This window comes from Rhinoraja longicauda, chromosome 20, assembly GCF_053455715.1.
Source record: "Rhinoraja longicauda isolate Sanriku21f chromosome 20, sRhiLon1.1, whole genome shotgun sequence".
In the NCBI taxonomy this organism is placed as follows: domain Eukaryota; kingdom Metazoa; phylum Chordata; class Chondrichthyes; order Rajiformes; family Arhynchobatidae; genus Rhinoraja; species Rhinoraja longicauda.
In genome coordinates, this window is record NC_135972.1 from 12,933,987 (window position 1) to 12,954,208 (window position 20,222).

A 20,222-nucleotide genomic window follows, 5' to 3' on the forward strand; every position below is an offset into this window, starting at 1 on the left:
TTACTCCCCTTAGAGTCTTTCCGCCTCTTTGGGATAAATTGATCCTGCAACCTCTGCATTATTCCCAGGAATACCTGCCATTGCTGTTCTACCGTCTTCCCTGCTAGGGCCTCCTTCCAGTCAATTTTGGCCAGCTCCTGCCTCATGCCTCTGTAATCCCCTTTGCTATACTGTAATACTGACACTTCCGATTTTCCTTTCTGCCTTTCCATTTGCAGAGTAAAACTTATCATGTTGTGATCCTATTGCATCATATTGAATGGCGGTGCTGGTTCGTAGGGCCGAATGGCCTACACCTGCACTTAGACAATAGACAATAGGTGCAGGAGTAGGCCATTCGGCCCTTCGAGCCAGCACCGCCATTCAATGTGATCATTATTTTTCTTTTTCTATGTTTCAATGTTTCTATCCTGAAAACTTCACAATTCTTGTGTAGTGCCTCAGTGAAATCTGCCATTCTTATACACTTGTACTTAAGAATGATTGTGCTTATGTATTGTAAGATTTTTATTGACGTGTGTGCAAGGAATCTCTTTTGACCCAAGTACCAGTGGCAATAAAGTACTATTGCACGTTTGATTTCCCCCTCATTTAAGGTACTCCCTATGCCTGGTTGTAGTCTTCCAGTCAAAAAAACATCCTTGTGTAGGAAAGAACTGCTGGTTTGCACCGAAGATGGACACAAAATGCTGGAGTAATTCAGCATCTCTGGAGGAAAGGAATAGGTGACGTTTCGGGTCGAGACCCTTCTTCATCCCAGTCTGAGGAAGGGTCTCGACCCGAAACGTCACCTATTCCTTTTCCCCAGAGATGCTGCCTGAACCGCTGTTCCTCCAGCAGTTCGTGTCTAACTTTGGTGTAAATCAACATCTTCAGTTCCCTCCTCCACTACTTATCTTCCGTGTTATTTTGGCCTGTTGAAGACTCACTGACAGAAATCAATTGCCATGGTAAAATTGTGAACACAGATATCAAGTATCACCTGACCAGCTAACGTGGTGAGGTGAAAGTAATTTCACTTCAAGAGTCAAGAGTGTTTAATTGTCAGATGTACCGACAATGGTACAATGAAATTCTGCCTTGCAGCAGCATAACAGTAAGCACAGTACTCACAGATAACAAAAAATCAATAAATTAAAACCCCGAATATTGTTTCAAAAAGCCCCAAAATCCTTAGTGCAACCAAGACAATTCTTAGTTCATAGTTTACTTAGTTTTAGCAGTTTTGTGGTGTTCAAGAGCCTGATGGTTGTTGGGAAGTTTAAGCTTAAGGCAGCATTTGATTGAATGGGCATCAAGGGTGAAAGCACCACAATAGCTGGAGTAATGCACAGGACAAAGAAAGATGCTCGTGGCTGGTGGAGGTCAATCATCCTAGATACAGGTCTGTGCTACCTTTTCATCAATGACTTGCATTCCATCATGAAGTCAGATGGGTATGTTCATTGATGTTTGCACTACATTCAATGTTACTTTTGCTCCTAATGCCAAAGAAAAGAACACACTTACCATAGAGAGAGTGCAACTATTTTTTACTAGACCAATTACTGCGACAGTACTGTTGTATGAAAACAGATTGGAGTAACGAGGCCCATAAACACTCAATGAGAGACGATGTGCGGAAATATTTTGACATTCTGGACACAAGGAGGATGTTTCTGCTATCCGGGAGGTCAATGAATAAGGATCACAGTCTCAGCACCATTATTTTGTTTTATCATATCATCATATCATATATATACAGCCGGAAACAGGCCTTTTCGGCCCACCAAGTCCGTGCCGCCCAGCGATCCCCGAACATTAACACCATCCTACACCCACTAGGGACAATTTTTACATTTACCCAGCCAATTAACCTACATACCTGTACGTCTTTGGAGTGTGGGAGGAAACCGAAGATCTCGGAGAAAACCCACGCAGGTCACGGGGAGAACGTACAAACTCCTTACAGTGCAGCACCCGTCGTCAGGATCGAACCTGAGTCTCCGGCGCTGCATTCGCTGTAAAGCAGCAACTCTACCGCTGCGCCACCGTGCCGCCCCTTCTGACCATATGGCAAGTATGGTTGTTAATTGTGCGTACCGGCACCTTTTTGTTAAAAGGGCGGCAGAGTGGCGCAGTGGTAGAGTTGATGCCTCACAGCTCCAGAGACCCAGGTTCAAGCCTGACTATGGTACTGTCTGTACGGAGCTTGTACGTTCTCCCTATGACCGCGTGGGTTTTCTCCGGGTGCTCTAGTTTTCTCTCACACTCCAAAGACGTACAGGTTTGTAGATTAATTGTCTCTGGTGAAAATTGTAAATTGTCCCTGGTGCGTGTAGGAATGTGCTAGTGTACGGGATGATCGCTGGTTGGTACAGAATCGGTGGGCAGAAGGGCCTGTTTCAATAGACAATAGACAATAGGTGCAGGAGTAGGCCATTCAGCCCTTCGAGCCAGCACCGCCATTCAATGCGATCATGGCTGATCACTCTCAATCAGTACCCCGTTCCTGCCTTCTCCCCATACCCCCTCACTCCGCTATCCTTAAGAGCTCTATCCAGCTCTCTCTTGAAAGCATCCAACGAACTGGCCTCCACTGCCTTCTGAGGCAGAGAATTCCACACCTTCTCCACTCTCTGACTGAAAAAGTTCTTCCTCATCTCCGTTCTAAATGGCCTACCCCTTATTCTTAAACTGTGGCCCCTTGTTCTGTGGCACTGCATCTCTAAAGTGTAACATCTAAACAAAAAATGTACTGGTGCTGAGTATACTTAAGAAGTGGATAGAAAGATTTCTAAACACAAAAATAATCAAGAGAGTGGGAAAATGTTACAGAAAGCAAGTAGCCATGATTGTATTGAATGCCGGAACAGGTTTGATGGGGTAAATGGATGACTCTTGCTTCTGGTTTACTGTATCTATTTATAGAGGAGCCTCCATAAGAAGTCCAGCTTCTGACCAGCAACCATTAGGCTTTTGAACACTACACAACATTAACCACTGCCTCAGCTCATCATTTAAAATCTATTATGGACTTTGTTTTGGTTGCAATACATACTTCAGTTTTGCACAATTATAGTTTGTATTGTATTATGGATCGTTGTATATTTATTTGTGTACTTTTGCATTGCTGGACCTATAAAGCTGTGGCAAGTGAGAATTTCTGTTGCCAGTAGACATGACAATTAAACGATTTTGACCCTTGGCTCCTGAAGTCACAGAAACAATCTTCCAAACTATCTTTACTGGGTATGCAGAAACACAGGAACTGCCGATGCTGATTTACGAATGAAGACATTGTGCCAGAGTAACTCAACGGGTTAGGCCGCACCTCTGGAGAAAAGATCGGGACCCTCTTCAGATTGTTTGTGAATGAAGGTGGTGGGAGGGTGGGGAAGGAACCTGAAACCTGAAATCTGGAAGAGAACCAGAAATTGCTGGAAACACTCAGCACGTCAGGCAGCATCTGTGGAGAGAGAAACAGAGTTCATGTTTCAGGACAAAGGCACTTCATCTGAACATGGACCTGATTTTGAATGACTTGCATGGAAAGACCCAGGTCAGGGTAAGGCAAAATTCCACATTAGGGCAGCTTGGTCTATTTTAACACTTCGAAAGGTGTTGTTTGGTGCCAGAATGTAACCGAGACTCTGGTTTTGGGAGCGTGGCATTGAGCAGAGTATCTCAAGCACGTGCCCTACTACCAATCTATTGCCCTCTTCCCCTTGAGCAATTCGATACAAGCCTATCAATCATTACATCAGGAGGAATCAATAGGAAATCCCTCCGTGTTCTGCTGTCCCCAAACATTGTAACCGCAGAGGCAGAAATTACAAACATTGATCCTTTTATTCTCCTGAGGGCCAAGCAGATTAACATTGCAAAGCTGAGACAAAGGCAACATCAGATTGTGGGCACCTCCCCTTCCTGGCGTAGGAGAGGAGCCCAACACGACAGAGCCACATCTCATTCCCCCATACATTGCTTCACACAAAACCATAAAAGGAAATGAATCAGTTTATTGATTAGCCCATGGATTAAACCTGGTTGTCTGCTTACAGTAACATAGAGGAGGCTTGCAATGTTACCCGCACTGCACCTTTCTTTTCAAATGCAGCACAGGAATGAGTCAATGATTCAATAATACTTTGTTGTCACTTGTACCTAGGTAGAGTGAAATGCTATGTTTTTGCATCCAACCCAATAAAATCATATAACAGATCTCATGTCACCACGTTTTGGCGCCAACCAGGTCACAAAAATGAATGGAACAGTCCTATCAGCTGCCTGCCGCCACACGTGGCTGCAGTCCCCTCCCCTCCACCCCCCCCCTCCCCCCTCTGCCAAGTCCCCCTTCTTTCTCGGCAATTTTTATTACGCAGAGTGTTGGGAACTTGGATTGTGCTGCCAGGGGTGATGGTGGAGGCAGATACAATGGTAGCATTTTAGTTTAGTCTAGTTAAGTTTAGAGATTCAGCGTGGAAACAGGCCCATCGCACCACCGAGACCGCACTGACCAGCCATTCCCCCCTCATTAACACTATCCAACACACACTCGGGACAATTTACATTTATCCAAAGTCAATTAACCTAAAAACCTGTACGTCTTTGGAGTGTGAGAGGAAACTGAAGATCTCACAGAAAACCCACGCAGGTCATGGGGAGGACTTACAAACTCCATACAGACCCCCCCCCGAGTCTCTGGCGCTGTAAAAGGATTGCGGATAGGCAAATGGATATGTGGGTAATGGAAGGATATGGAATACGCACAGGCCAAAGAGATTAGATGAAATTAACTTGGTATCATGGTTGGTGTGTCTAGATCCACACTGTGGGCCAAATGGCCTGTTCCTGTGCTTTACTATTAGCTGTTCCATGTAATGAGTGTGAGTTTTCTGCTCACCTGAACCTCAATCTCATGGGTTTTGCTAAATTCTTGCTCCTTATAAGGACTGACTACCCCATCAAATGGTTATTAAGGCTTTGGAAGGGTAATTGTCACGGAGACATATTGCATGGAAACAGGTCCTTAGCCCACTGTCTTTAGACTTTTAGACATTAGAGATACAACGTGCAAACAGGCCCTTTAGCCCACCGAGTCCACGCCGACCAGCGATCACAAGTACACTACAAACTAGGGACAATTTATAATTTTTACTGAAGGCAATTAACCGACAAACTTGTACATCTTTGGAGAATGGGAGGAAACCGGAGATCGCGGAGGAAACCCACACAGTCACAGAGAGAACGTACGAACTTCGTACAGAGAGCGCCCATAGTCAGGATGGAACCCGGGGTCTGGAGCTGTAAGGCAACAACTTTACTGCTGTGCCACCTTGCCACACAGAGACATGAAAGTAAGCCCATGCAGTTATAAGGAGAATGTGCAAACTTCACATAGACATCGGCAAGGACAGGATTGAACCAGGGTCACTGGAGCAGTGAGTTACCCGCTGTGCCACTATGCATTTTATTTTGTCCTGTCAGGTTGCACACTGAGCATCGAACTCATCCACTAGTCCACACTGTTTCCCGGGGGAAGAGGATAAAAGATGCACAAACAACATCAGCGGTTTATTTTAAAAAAACAGAGTGCTCAAAGCGTTCAGCAAGTCAGGCAGCCTCTGTAGAGAGGTAAACAGAATTGTTGTGTCAGGTCAATGACCTTTCATTAGAAATGAGAAGTTAACACACCTTCTCTCAACGCAGAGACACACGAGAGATGCTGGAATCTGGAGCAAAAAAACGAACAAACTGCTGGAGGAACTCAGCAGGTCAGGCAGCACCTGCAGAGGGAAAGGGATGGAAAATGCTCCGGGTCTTGACCTGAAACGTCAACCATGCCTTTGCCTCCACAGTTGCTGCCTGACCTGCTGAGTTCCTCCAGAGGTTTGTTCTGGAATCTCCAGACTCCAGAGTCTGAAGAAGGGTCTGAACCCAAAGCATCTCCTATTCCTCTTCTCCAGAGATGCTGCCTGACCCACTAAGTTACTCCAGTATTTAGTGTCTATCTTCGGTGTAAACCAGCAACTGGAGTTCTTTTCTACACATTTTGTCTCCTCCAGAGTTGTTTTTTGTTGCCTCTACACAGATCCAGCCCGATCTTCTCAATATTACTAGTACGTTTCAATTGTTTTTAAATTTAGATTTCCAGCATCTCAAGGTTTCCATGCATTTCTCTTCACTAGATTCATCCATCCCTCAGTATATTTATTCTGGATAAATCCCCAAACCCCCGATCTTTCTGGGACAGCTCCACAAACACTCATACTTCACTCATGTCCAATCTGCTATATCAAAGCAAGAATCTTTCCTTAACATGACCCTGTTTACCTCCTGGAATGCTGATGCCCGCTGCTCTCTAGCTGAGATCAGGATAGGAGCAGAGACAAAGGAAGAGGGAATCAGATGAGTTATGGTGCACCCCTCCAATGGGAAACAAAACATCCAAAGTAGAGCATTTAATCATAGAACTGAAGTGATTGTCACATTCAACGCACATCCAATAGTTCAACTCATTAATGGCGGTGTACATCATTTTATATAAATGCAAGCAAATATTATAATACAAGATCATCTCAAGGGTCTTGACACACAACAAATTCTCTCTGGAATAGCTGACTGTTGTTAAGTAAACACACACAGCAGCAGCTACTGCGCACCAGGTCACAGTCATTAAATGCATGAGCAGCCTTTTGTTGGTGAACCTGTGCTTGATGCATTAGGGGCTGAACACAGGAAACATTCCACTCTACCCCACGGCAACCTCTGCCCAGAAAATAATAACTTGTGATTTTCTGTTGGCCATGTTCTCACCACACTCGAGTTTAACACCCTCTGCTATTTTTAACAGGAGTGCCTGGATGGCCATTTTAAGTTCACTGAGGCAGACCTGGAGGGAAATACAGTTACCACGGCAGGGCTGCACAGTGGCGTAGCAGTGAAGCTGCTGCCTTACTGCGCCAGATACCCGGGTTCTTGCTTTGATCTAGCAGATTGGACATGAGTGAAGTATGAGTGTTTGTGGAGCTGTCCCAGAAAGATCGGGGGTTTGGGGGTTTATCCAGAATAAATATACTGAGGGATGGATGAATCCAGTGAAGAGAAATGCATGGAAACCTTGAGATGCTGGAAATCTAAATTTAATCCTGACTACAGGTGCTGACTGTACAGAGTTTGTACGTTCTCCCTGTGACCACGTGGGATTTATGCGGGTGCCCCGGTGTACTCCCGCACTCCAAATACGTACAGGTTTGCAGGCTAATTGGCTTGGGTACCATTGTAAATCATGCCCAGTGTGTGTAGGATACTGTTAGTGTACAGGGTGATCTCTAGTCGGCTCGGACTCGCAGGGCGGAAGGGCCTGTTTCCGCGCTGTATCTCTTATGTGCAAAGCTGTTATTCCATCAGGTCTGGGCAGTTGGAGGAAGGGGCTGATTTGCAAAACCTGCAGATGGAGTGTAACCTCTCACTCTTACCCACCGAACGTGGCACCGTTCCTTCGGCCCTCCCTCACTTAAGACAGAAGGAGCCCAGCTCTCCCAACATGCGTTGGACTCTTCCAATGGTTAATGGACCGTTCCCTCAGCCTCCAGGCTCACATATCATGTCATCACTTAAGACAGAAGGAGCCCAGCTCTCCAGTGTAGGGCTGGGGGTGAGCTGCATATTGATGGAAACGGAGGCACCATATTTGAGAGGCTATTGCTATTCTCAGATGGATAAAATATGCATTTTGAAGCAGCAAAGGACCAGAGAACAAGTCCATTGACCAGAGGTGGAGGCAACTATCCCCTTGAACATGCCTTATCTTTGCCTGGTCCACATTGATACACTGTTCTCTTTGTGTGTCCACAAATCTTTTGATCTTCACTGGAGGCCTGGGGGCTTGCAATCCAGGAAAAAAAAATCTCCAAGATTTACAGCCATAAAATATCTCAGTAAATGTCTAAGCCTTATATTGCTTTATATGATCAGCCTTATATGATCAGCCATGATCATATTGAATGGCGGTGCAGGCTCGAAGGGCTGAATGGCCTACTCCTGCACCTAGTTTCTATGTTTCTATTGTGTCATTGCATCCCTGATTCTAGACTCTGCAGCTGGTGGCAACACTTTCTCTGCATTTACTCTACCAAACCTCTCTGAAATCCAGCATGATCCAAAAAAAACTCGTCTCAAACCTTTCAAAACCTCACTGTGTAACCTCTCCGATCCACAATCTTCATTGGAACAAGACAAAATGCTGGATTAACTCAGTGGGTCAGGCAGCAATCCCTGGAGAACATGAATAAGTAACGTTGCAGGTTGCGACCCCTTCACAGACTAGTATGAAGAAGGAACCCGACCTGTTCTGCAGAGATGCTGCCTGGCCCGCTAAGTTACTCCAGCACTTTGTGCCTTTCCTTAGAAACTCCAGCACCTGCAGCTTCTTGTTCCTAAATCTTCCTCATTAGCTCAGGAATTTCCTCACTGTAATGAGACCCTTGATTGTCCTTATTCCACCGCATTAAAGGTAATTATCTGATCATCTGTCCGTTATCGTTCTTATCAGCTTTTTGGTGGAAATTTGCTGTCAAATAATGCAACGATGAAGCTGCATAAATAGTTGATTGATCGTAAAGTGCTTTGCAGCCTATTGACTTCATGAAAACATTACATTGTTCCAAGTTCCTTCTTTTCAACTTATTAATAATATTAGCAAAAAAAAAACCGCTGGAAAGCTGGTGGGTCAGGCAGCGTCTGTGCAGAGGGGAAATCTACATTTCGCATCAAGACTCTACATCCGAGATTAGTTTTTGCTCCAGATACTGGTATTTGCAATCTCTCGTGTGTCTGTTAATAACACGAGTTCTTCATAAACAATCAATGGTGTTTATAGGATCGAGAGTCCTCTGCTTAGTCCGGCAACGTGTGGCCAGAGTTAAGGCTACATACATCATGGGTATAGATTTGTGTGCTCACAGTTAACCTATGTCTGCTGGAGTAGCAGTCCCGGGTGATGAGATATTTACTGATGGATGGCACAGAGGTAGAGTTGCTGCCTAATAACACCAGAGACCCGGTTCGACCCTGACTCTGGGTGCTGTCTGTATCGAGTTTGTATGTTCTCCCCGTCACCTGCATTGGTTTTACAATACAATACAATACAATATATCTTTATTGTCATTGTACAGGGGTACAACGAGATTGGGAATGCAACTTCCATTCGATGCAATAAATTAATTAGCTAATCTTTAGACAGTCCAGAGATACAAAGTTAGAAACAGTTAAAACAGTATAAAGTGCAATTGTCGCTGTGCAACTTGACCATTCGAAGGAGACAGTTCATGGGGGGTGGACTCAGCCGGACCGGTTCGGAGCAGCTATAGCTCTGGGGATGAAGCTGTTCCTAAGTCTGGAGGTGCGGGTGTAGAAGGCCTTGTAACGTCTTGCGGATGGTAAGAAGATCGAACAGACTGTTGGGAGGGTGTGAGGAGTCTTTGTGGATGCTGGTGGCTTTCCTGAGGCATCGTGTATTATAGACGCCCTCCAAGGCTGGAAGCTGCGACCCGATGATCTTCTGAGCTCTATGGACTACCCGCTGAAGAGCTCTCCTCTCCGCCTCCGTGCAGCTGAGATACCACACAGGGATGCCATGCGTTAGGATGCTCTCTGTGGTGCAGCGGTAGAAGGTCGTCAGCAGCTGTTGGGGCAGACCAGTCTTTTTCAGTGTTCTTCAGAAAAACAGTTGTTGCTGTGCCTTCTTGACCAGCGCAGCAGTGTTATTGGACCATGTTAGGTCCTCCGAAATGTGTGTGCCCAGAAACCTGAAGCTAGACACTCTCTCCACACTGTCCCCGTTGATAAAGATCGAGGCGCGTTCCCCATTATGTGACCTCCTGATGATCAGCTCCTTGGTCTTGGAGGTGTTTAAGGACAGGTTGTTATCTGAGCACCAGTCCGCCAGGTTCTGCACCTCCGCTCTGTAGTGCGTTTCATCACCGGTGGTGATCAGCCCGATCACTGTTGTGTCGTCTGCAAACTTGACAATGGTGTTGGTGTCGAATGCAGGAACACAGTCGTGTGTGAAGAGGGAGTAGAGCATGGGGCTCAGAACACAGCCCTGTGGTGTGCCGGTACTCAGGGTGATAGTGGAGGACAGGTGCGGGCCCATTCTCACTGCCTGCGGTTGCTCCGTCAGGAAATTCAGGATCCAGTCGCATAACGACGAGCTGAGGCCTAGCTGGTGGAGTTTAGTGTTGAGCTTGGTGGGGATGACCGTGATGAAGGCAGAGCTATAGCCTATGAATAGCATCCTCACGTACGTGCCATGTCTCTCCAGGTGAGTCAGGACAGTGTGAAGGAACCGGGAGCTCCGGTTTCCTCCCACACTCCAAAGGCGTACAGATTTGTAGGTTAATTGGCTTGGTAGAATTGTAAATTGTCCCTAGTGTGTGTAGGATGGTGTTAATGTGCAGGGAATGCTGGTCAGCATGGATTTGTTGGGTGGAAGGACCCGTTTCCACATTGTATCTCTAAAGTAAGGACTATACCAACTACATTATCCCATTCACTGAGTATGTATGAAGAAACTGCAGATGCTGGTTTAAACCGTAGACACAAAATGCTGGAGTAACTCAGCGGGACAGGCAGCATCTCTGGAGAGAAGGAATGGGTGATGTTTTGGGTTGAGACCTTTCTTCAGACCCTGTTCACTGAGATGATTGAAGTCCTATTCCTTACTCTGGAAATTAATGCAAACTGTACTCTCTCTTTGCCCAGAAATAAACTGGGTGAAAGCAAAGCTCAGACCAGTCAAGGACACCTGTACCACCTGCACGAAGTGGACAACGACATTGATGTGGTGAAATTATTCATCGACCTCAGCTGAAAACTATGAGAGGCTGGGAGCAGCATGGTGGAAAGTAAAGGTCAATCTCACTTACGTCAGAGCGAAAGAAACTGCTCAACAGGCAGATTTGGAAAGAAAAAGAAAACTGCAGATGCTGGAAATCTAAAGATAGAAAATGTCAGAAGCACTCGATAATTCTGGCAGCATCTCTGGGAAGAGACGGTCGAGCCACAGCCTCACGGCACCAGACACCCGGGTTCAATCCTGACCTCAGGTGCTGCCAATGGAGTTTACATGCTCTCCCTGTGACTGCGTGGGTTTCCCTCCAGGTGCCCCGGTTTCCTCCCACATCCCAAAGACGTGCGAGTTTGTAGGTTAATTATCCCCCTGTAGATTTCTCCTAGTGTGTAGAGGAAGTGGAATACCTTGAAATAATAATGTGGAGGCCCATCACCTCCCCTTTAATTCCTTTTCCACTTAAGCGCACTAACAGGGAATTGACAGTAGTGAATTAATTTACCGGCACATTTGAAGAGTGTGGGAGGAAACCAGAACAACTGGGAGAAACACACGGGATCAGGGAGAATGTGCAAACTCCCATACTGACAGCATGCACCAGAGGTCAGGACTGAACCCAGTCTCTGGAGCTGAGAGGCAGCATTAATTCCTGTGCCATCATATCACCCAATTATAGGCAGACAGACCCCAGGTTACCAAAGGTTCCTTTCCTGAGAACTGATCGTAATCCAAACTATCTGTAAGTCGGAAATGGACGTGGGGGAGGATCAAAGAAACAGCAATGACAGGAGGGCAGGCAGGGGAGGGAAGAGCAGCCCCCAGCCAGCCTCATTGACCGAGTCAATAAGTGAGTGAGTCCAGTCAGCGCTCCCAGCCCCTCATTGCTGCGGCTCGATGCTGGGAAGGGTGGGCGGGAGGGGGGCTTGAAGAGGTGTGCAGAAATACTCCATTCTCAGCCTGCAGAACATGCCTGCAGTTCCACAGCCACAACACCATACCTATCCATCCCTATGGTCTTCTAAGCACTTGCTTGTATGTTGGGTGTCAGGGGTAATGAGGAGAAGGCAGGAGAATGAGGTTGAGAGGGAAGGATAGATCAGCCATGATTGAAAGGCGGAGAAGACTTAATGGGCCGAATGGCCTAATTCTGCTCCTAGAACCTATGGACATGTACAGACTGTCCACAGGTCAGGCATTTGTCAAGTCAAGTCAAGTCAATTTTATTTGTATAGCACATTTAAAAACAACCCACGTTGACCAAAGTGCTGCACATCTGATCAGGAAAAAAAAGAAACATACAGTGGCAGGCAGCCAAACACAACGGCGCGGCCATCTTGAACAAAATGTTTAACTAAAGCAGAATGGTGTCCCGCGGCAACTCAGGGAGGACTACATAGTACTGTTATAGCCAGTTTTCATGATGTTATCAGGCATTTTCAACTCATCTCATTGACCACCTTTGTCCAACTTTCATTTTGGCTTTGGCAAGTCTTCATACCAAGTTGTGAATATTATTTAAGATCATATTACAATTAAACGCAAACATCAGTCTGTAACTGGTTGACACGAGAGTCTCTTGGGAGAAATGGATCAATGTAGATCTCAAGTAATCCTTTAATGAAAGCTGAGTTGTAAAAGTAAATGCTTAATATAAATGGAATACATTTCAGTTCGGTACTACAATATAATCTGCTGCACAATTGCTACCAAAATATTGTTTGGTTAACATAATTTAATTACTTTTTGGGGGGGTTTGTTATTTTTACTGAATAAACGTCTTGATAAAAATGCAGGAAAAAGTAATAACTCCTCAATTAATTATTAATTGGGTCTCTGAATGTGCAAGAAATTCCAACAAATAACATGCAGATGTTCACAGGTTTAAATTACAGGCAATGCAAATTTAAACACAAAATCAAAATGGAAATTTGCATGTGTATTTCCAGATGATATGAATTAATAGTTTTCTTATCATACAATAAGAGCTCTTGCATTGCAATTATTCACATATTAATATCTTTTCTGCTAATATTATCTTTGCAATATACATTATTTTCTGCATGCACTATCAAATGTTTTATTAAGCTGATCCAAGAAGTATTTATTTGGGCATTCTTTGTGCGCAGCGGTAGAGCTACTGCCTTACAGCACCAGAGACCAGAGTTCGATCCTAACTAAAGGTTCTTGTCTGTACGGAGTTTGTACATTCTCCCTGTGACTAGCATGGGTTTTCTCCAAGATCTTCGGTTTCCTCCCACACTCCAAAGACGTACAGGTTTGTAGGTTAATTGGCTTTGGTATAAATGTAAAAGGAAATTGTCCCTAGATTGTGCGGGGTAGTGTTAATATGCAGGGATCGCTGGTCAGTGCGGACTCAGTGGGCCGAAGGGCCTGTTTCCGCACTGTATCTCTAAACTAAAATGAAGCATTCCTCTCTTATTCTCTCCCAAGCACAGTTTTGAGTTTCCTGCTACAGAAAGGATATAAAAGCAAGAAAAAATACAGCATATACTCACTGGGGAGTTATAGTTGTAAAGAGGGTTTTCACTAAAGCTGAGAAATGTAAATGGAAACTTGATTGGGGTTATGAAGGCTATTGCAATGTAAATTATAATAAGATTGCTTCCAATAGTTTTTAAGCAAGATAAAATAAGTTCAGCAAAAAAATGAATTAAAGGGGTGGTTGAAAAAAAAAATCATCATATTGAGGGCGGATAGAATGTGAAATTCTCCATCAAAAAATCATTGTCGAAGCATGGTCTGGATATGCCTTCAAAGAATTAGATTGTCATTTGGGGAAAAAAGAGTGGGTGTAATCTACATAACACTCAGAGAAAGGGACCAGGAATCAAATAACGAATTAAATGGCTGGCTGTGGAATAATATTGTAGGAACTTCAAGCTGGAAAAACATGCTCTTCTAATCCTTCCCCTGTCCCTAGCATCCTCACCATCCTGTTCCAATAATGGTTTGTCTGAAGAAGGGTGTCGACCCAAAACGTCACCTATTCCTTTCCTCCAGTGATGCTGCCTGACTCGCTGAGTTACTCCAGCTTTTTGTGTCTATCTTCGATTTAAAGCAGCATCTGCACATCCTCCCCTACAAGTAACTTGTTGCATTGTGCTTATTTCTAGATCCTTTTCCAGGACTTCATGACATTCTTCTTCTCCTCTTGCAATGAACAGATTTTTAATCCTCTCTACCTCCCAGTTTATCTCAACTCTTCTTTGAAGCTTAAAGGCCATTGATTTCATGTCTCATGGACTTTTGATTTTAATTTCATTTCCCAAAGAAACAAATCTTCTGAAACGTTGACCTGCACAGCACAAGATCACTGTGTGGCACCCGGACACTGCAATGTGTCACGTTCATCCACGGAATTCAAATACACAAAGCAAAATAAAAAGGTTTGCCGAACATGTACAAAACCAAGAGAGGAATAGATCGGGTAGACGCGCAGAATCTCTTGCCCAGAGTAGGGAAATCGAGAACCAGGGGACATAGGTTTAAGGTGAGGGTGGGGTGGGGGGGAAGATTTAATAGAAACCTAAGGGGTGACCCTCTCACACAAAGGGTGGTGAGTGTATGAAATGAGCTGCCAGAGGAGGTAGTTGAGGCAGTTATATTTAAGAACCATTTGGACAGGGATATGGAAAGGACAGGTTTAGAGGGATGTGGGCCAAACACAGGCATGTGGCACTAGTGTAGATGGGACATGTTGGTTGGTGTGGGCAAATTGGGCCTCAAGGGCCTGTTTCCACGACTTTATGACCTTATGGCTCTTTTTCTGGAGATGATTGCATCAAAGCTTTGAGAGTCTAATTGGATACATACCATAGATCTTTACTATGCAATAATATGACTTTAATCTTGGCACCTATAACTATTCACTTATCGCAAATGCTTGCTAAAACTAAAAAAAAAGGATTTCAGTGACAAAAATTTTGAACAAAACGATCCAAGATCAGCTTTATAAATAAATTATCTAACTGACACCCAATGCCCAGTTCGCGTTCCTAGTCTAAACACAAAGTACTGATGGAACTCAGCAGGTCAGGCAACATCTGTGGAGGAAAAAGAACAGATGCCATGTTGGGTCAGACCCTTCTCTTGCCATCCATTGTCAAAAGGAACCACAAGTGTTCCAAGTGTTTGTATTAGATATTGGGCGCAAGTGCGATACTAATATATCCTTTAGATACCTGGGTGATAAAACTCAGGTCAACTGACATCTTCCAGATGTGAGCAGTGTAATTTAGTCAGAGTCATAGAGTCATACAGCATGGAAAAATGCCCTTCTGCCCAACTTGCCCACGCCGACCAACATGTCCTATCTACACTAGTCCCACCTTCCTGTGTTTGGCCCAGATCCCTCTAAACCTGTCCTATACATGGACCTGTCTAATTGTTTCTGAAACGTTGCGATAGTACCTGCCTCATCTACCTCCTCCAGTAACTCACTCCATACACCCACCACCCTTTGTGTAAAAAAGTTACCCCTCAAATACTGATTGAATCTTCCCCCCCCCCCTCATCTTAAACCCATGTCCTCTGGTTAATGATCTTCCAGTTCCTCCAGTTGCATCGTCAGGTCTCCCACAATATAATTTATGCGTATTAATTAAGAAGCTAACAAGTTATGATATTTCTTTTCAGTTTCAGTTTCAGTTTAGTTTATTGTCACATGTACTGAGGTACAGTGAGAAGTTTTTGTTGTGTGCTAACCAGTCAGCGGAAAGCCAATACATGATTACAGTCGAGCCATTCACAGTGTGCAGATACATGGTAAGGGAATAACGTTTAGTGCAAGATAAACCCAGTAAAGTCCGATCAAAGATAGTCCAATAGTAGTTCAGGACCACTCTCTGTGGTTCTGCAACACACTGTTCAAAGGGGGAAAGAATATTTGTAAGGCTGTGGTGAAAAAGAGGGGTGTACAACTGAATGGCAATCCCTCACAAACAAGCAGCACAGACACAAAACAGTGCTAAATAAATGTACAAGTTATGAGAAAACTCGTGGTCAGTGAAAAACATGTCACCTGTACTTTCCAGTCCTTCGGCTTCACCCAAGAACAGAGACCACACGGAGAAGACTTTAATCACACAAACTACACGGAACCCACATGTTAAAGACACGCTGGTATTTGCACCCTTCCCTGGCACCAAGATCTAATGACCCAAAGCCAGTGGGCTGAAGAAATTGCAACACAAACATCTTCTCCATATCCCTTCAATTACTGTTGACTGATATTAAAGTAAAATTAAACCAGTCAATAACTGAAAGATTGACATTTGACATGAAGGGAATACATGAACACATCAACGAGGATGTGGGTAGGAAGGAGCTGCAGATGCTGACTGACACAAAGTGCTGGTGTAACTCAGCAGGTCAGGCAGCATCTCTGGAGAAAAGCAATAGGTGACATTTCGGGTCGGAACCGTTGTTTAGCCTGACATGATATATGAAGTACAGGAGTAAATATGTTGACAAATGAGAGAGGGATATGAAAGCAATAGTGTTGTAGTAATTGAGCCATTCGGCCAATAGTCTGACTAGACAAGGGGTGGTACTGCGACTAATGTTGGGTGTGAGGTTGAAGTGACAACAGGAGAGCATTTTGGGGATAATAACTCAGGGGGTCGGGCGGCATCTCTGGCGAAACGGAATAGGAGACGTTTCGGGTCGAGACCCTGCTTCAGACTGAAAGATAGAGGTGACGGAAAACTGGAGGTGAGAAAAGACCAGAACAAATCAGAGACAGCAACAGATGACCTCAGGAAGGGTGGAGTGCATTGGCCACCTGCAAGTTGGAGGATCGAGCACCTCATAATTCGCTTACAAACCAGCAATATGAACATTGTTTTCTCTAATTTTAAGTTAGTCCTACATTACCCCACTTTCACCCTACTAGTTCTGCTGTTCGCATCTTTGTTTCCCTCTCCTTAGCACATCTACCCCAGCCAACTATGGGCCATTATGGACTCCTAGCCTTTTCTTGCCTCCAGTCCTCAATCTATCTTTCAGTCTGAAGAAGGGTTCCCATCCAAAACGTCACCTATTCATTTTTTTCCCAGAGATGCTGCCTGACCCGTTGAGTTACTCCAGCATTTTGTGTCTAGACTAAGGATGTGGATATTTGGGGTGGAGGGTGGTTGAAAGGTGGGTTTCTGTTTGTGCACTGACTTGATGTGGAACTCGTTTCCAATCAGACCACGTGCATAGATCACACTGATCCACCCCAACCCCTTCCTCCCCCACTCCCTCCTCCACCCCCTCCTCCTCCCACGCCCTTTCGCGCAAGATGTCAGCCAGAACAATTCCTCCAGACCATCCTCTAGAATATTCCACCTGTTCTACCATGTTTCAACGCAAAGAGAAACGGCTCGGCTGCCAAAGCACAGACAGATTGGGTTCTTCACCGTGCGGCGTGCCGGCACTTTGAGACCAACATGCAGTGGCCGGTTCCACCCACATCCCACCGACCTCCCAATGGATGGGATTCCATTTTTTACAAGGAATCTCGAATAGTATTTTAGAGGCGACTGGTTCCAATAAATCTGCGGCCCTGATTATGAGCAGAAGGGGGTTTTCTAGAAAATTTCTTATGGGGACAGAGCCAGTGGGCTCCTGTGCGCTTGGTTATATTTACCAAGGATCCGGGAGCGGATTGGTCCCGTTAGCCCACCTCTCAGGCAGTTCAAAGTATGGAGAGAGAATCCGAGGAAGGGTCTCGACCCGAAATGTCACCCGTCCGTGTTCTCCTGAGATGCTGCCTGGCCTGCTGAGTTACTCCTGCACTTGGTGTCTATCTTCTGAATACTCCAGCATCTGCAGTTCCTTTCTACACACTCAAGATATGGATTGGATGGCTGGCTGAAGAAACGAGGAGACTGGTTCTTCGGTTTAGGGAGGTGAGGTGGGGCGGTGAGGTGAGGAGGGGAAGGGAAGGAGGGGAGGGGAAGGGAAGGAGGGGAGGGGAAGGAGGGGAGGGGAGGGGATGGAGGGGGGAAGGAGGGGAGGGGGAGGAGGGGAGGGGAAGGAGGGGGGAGGAGGGCGCGGCTGGAAACTGAAAGCGACGCTGAAATGTACAAGGGAAGGGAGGTCACATCTCGAAGGTATTTATTTCACAAAATGCTGGAGTAACTCAGCAGGTCGGGCAGCATCTCAGGAGAGACCCTTAAGGGTCTCGACTCGAAACGTCACCCATTCCTTCTCTCCTGAGATGCTGCCTGACCTGCTGAGTTACTCCAGCATTTTGTGAAATAAATACCTTCGATTTGTACCAGTATCTGCAGTTATTTTCTTACACTAAGGTTACATCTCGAATGGCTGGAAGGGAACAAACCTGTTATATCCCCACCCCACCCCCCCCCTATAACCGCGACACAATTCGGGGGAGATCGCAGAGGATGGACGAGCCGGCAAACTGCCCTATCTCTCGGTGAGTTTCCAGTTTTCGCCGCACCTTTTACCCAACCCCGCCGCACCGTGCACTGATTGAACTGGGCGCATCTGTGTGCACACACCCCAATAAAAAAAAACACACACATTTATTGCATACAGCTCTTCCCCCAGGCAACAGCTCCGCATCCAAATCACGGGCAAGGCGAGGACGGCGAAGGCAATAACTATTAAATAACATTCCTTCAATCTTATTTTATGCGGTTCCCCCTCTTTCAATATAAAAACGAGCTAGCGCGGACACACACACACAGACATACACACATACACAGACATACACACATACACACACACACAGACATACACACAGACATACACACATACACACACACACACACACACACAGACATACACACAGACATACACACAGACATACACACATACACACACAGACACACACACAGACATACACACAGACATACACACATACACACACAGACACACACACAGACATACACACAGACATACACACATACACACACAGACACACACACAGACATACACACATACACACACAGACACACACACATACACACACACAGACACACACACAGACACACACACACAGACATACAGACACACACAGACACACACGGGATTGCGCGGAGCATCATGATTGAAGACTGCGACACTATGGGTTTCTTTTTTTCGCCTGTAGCACTTTCACATCATTTGCAATCCAGGATACCAATATTCTCTGTCCGTGCGGGGATAAAAAATATCGCATTCCCATCGAAAACCCAAGGCGCAAATACACCCCCCCCCCCCCCACCCACCACCACCCCCCACCCACTCCCTCTTAATTCTCCGCGCCTGAGATTTCCATTACAAAGTGTCACCGTGAACAGTTGCCATGGATATAGGTCCGAAAATATCCAGCCGGTGCAGAGTTATCGGTAGAATTGTCTTTCCCTCCCAGTCTCCAAATTCCCACCGCAGAGGGGGAAAGATATTAGACCAAGCCAAGAGCGTTAATCGCCCTCCATTTAAAGGTGGGATTAACAAGGTCCACCATGCACACTCACTTACCAGCCGTGATGGAGAAGTAGTTTTCATGAGGATTGTGCAGAAGTAAATTTCTGAGCCGCAATTTCTGAGCAGAAACGGGAGGGAGAGGGAGGAGGGGAGGGGGAGGGGGAGGGTGGGTTTAAAATACAAGGAGCCGGTGCGAATGCAGAGAGTGGGAGTGGGAGTGGGAGTGGAATCCGCTGCCTTTCCTCTGCAGCCTCGTCGCTGCTGCGGTTGTAAGCTGCTTCCAGCGGTGGGCAGCGCCTCTCACTCACACTGCAGGCTCCACCAGCGGTGGGCAGCGCCTCTCTCTCACACTGCAGGCTCCACCAGCGGTGGGCAGCGTCTCTCTCTCACACTGCAGGCTCCACCAGCGGTGGGCAGCGCCTCTCACTCACACTGCAGCCTCCACCAGCGTCTGACTGCTCGTCCGCAAGTCCCATCGCCATCCCGAGAGGGGAGGGGGCGGGCTCAAACACATTACTCTTGCCTCCCTAGTCTCTCTCTCTCTCCATCCACACCGCCAGAAACCTGGCCCTCCGCTCCCCAACTCTTGCACATAAATGCGCCTCAAATCCCCCCCATTTCAAACGTGGAACCAAATTCTTATCGCGGCAGTCACTCCATTCTGGACCCCCCTCTTTTTTAAGGAAATTGGCTGAGAGATGCTCCCACCTTCTCCCCCCCCCCCCCCCATCCCACAGATTGCCAAGCATGGAGTTTATCCTTCGGTTCCCCTAGCCCCTCAATCCCTCGACCCCCCCCCCCCCCCCCATCCCATCCCATCCCATCCCATCCCACAGATTGCCAAGCATGGAGTTTATCCTTCGGTTCCCCTAGCCCCTCAATCCCTCGACCCCCCCCCCCCCCCCATCCCATCCCATCCCATCCCACAGATTGCCAAGCATGGAGTTTA

At 46.1% G+C, this 20,222-nt stretch overlaps 1 protein-coding gene across 2 annotated transcripts in view; it reads right to left on the reverse strand.

Moving 5' to 3' along the window:
* LOC144603566 (neuronal cell adhesion molecule-like) overlaps positions 1-19,779 on the reverse strand; it is a 352,237-nt gene extending 332,458 nt beyond the window's left edge. For both annotated transcript variants that reach the window (XM_078416960.1, XM_078416961.1), the window contains exon 1: positions 19,328-19,779. The gene's annotated coding sequence lies outside the window, so the exon portion shown is untranslated. The remainder of the gene's footprint in view (positions 1-19,327) is intronic.
* Positions 19,780-20,222: the final 443 nt, after the last annotated feature.